Below are 1,479 nucleotides of genomic sequence, written 5' to 3'. Positions count from 1 at the left end.
AACCCACATGGTAAGTTCAGTTGATATTGACATTGCTTGTTGTTGATGAGTCACAAACTATTTGTTAAATAAGTTTCTCAATTTTTCAACCAATTGCAAAACTAGAAGATTTCTACCATTTTTCAACACAACATTAAGGCTTTCAACGATCCCTATGGTCATGATGTTATATCTTTTCCTAGTAGAGTGTGAACAAACCCATTGATCAACTCCTGTATCCATCAAATATCTTGCTACTCTTAAGGTCAATCATCTTTAGTTACCTAATATAACATTAAACTCTCAAATACAATAAGCATGAGCAGCATCATGGAACAAATTATGAATTACAGAATTCTTAAACTTTGTATTCAAGTTTTGCCCAATGTGATAAGTATAGACATTGTGTCTTGCATGGGGAAATTCTTTATGTACTATTTTCTCAATGCTATCATTTCGATCTGACATCATAAACAAATCATCAATGTGTTTAATTGCATCAAGCAATTTTGTTAGAAACCACTCCCATAAAGAATCATTATATGAATCATCAATCCCAAAAGCTAAAGGGTATATCTTATTGTTGCCATCTTTACACATTGCAGTAAACAAATTCCCTAAGTACTTTACTTTCAAAAATATCTCATCAATTGCAACCACAAGCCTTATTAATGTGTGAAACCCAACAAGAAATGCACCAATAAACATAAAAAAGTACTTGAATTGATTATCATAATTAGTAACTATATCAATAATGGTACCAATATTTTTTTGCTCTAAAACATAGCAGTATGATGGTAAAACACTATAAGATTCCTTAAGTGATCCCCTAATAGAACTTAAAGCAAGTTCTCTTGCTCTCCATGCCTTATCATAACTAATTTGAACTCTATACTGCTTTTGAATGTTTTCTACAATGTCTTTTGGTTGACATTCACAATTGACCCCTTGATATATTTCTCTTATGCTCTCATCAATCAGCCAATTACTTGCATGTCAATTGTCATGGGACATCATGTCTAACCAACAAGTGTGTTGAATAGTATTTTGTTATTCAGAACATATTGGAAATTCCCAAGTTGGTAGCACGAACTTGCCATTTGCATTCTTTATCAAAACATTCAACAAGCAATAACTTAGTCATGGATTTAGTTGTTTTGATTGACTCAAACTTGCTTTTGAGAGCCACCATGTACAACATTTGATGTAATTCTTTCTTACTTAAGTATATTTGGTGTTCTACTAAATGGTCACCACTAACTCCTCTAACTATAGATTGTTGCTTCATGTTTTGTTCTTCATTTGATACTCTATGCAGTATGGTGGGATTGTCATGTATGAAACCATCATGTGTATCAATGATGGTCAGAATTTGTGCACTTCGAGTTGAACCAATTCTTAAGCAGTCAATTTAGGCCATTTGTCCATCATTTGTAAGGTTGGTATCCATCCTATAATCCTCCTCATTAACAGCAGTCTCATTTATATTCCAATCATGAC

Source organism: Vitis riparia, chromosome 2 (assembly GCF_004353265.1).
Source record: "Vitis riparia cultivar Riparia Gloire de Montpellier isolate 1030 chromosome 2, EGFV_Vit.rip_1.0, whole genome shotgun sequence".
Classification (NCBI taxonomy): domain Eukaryota; kingdom Viridiplantae; phylum Streptophyta; class Magnoliopsida; order Vitales; family Vitaceae; genus Vitis; species Vitis riparia.
Note: the sequence above shows the minus strand (reverse complement) of the source record.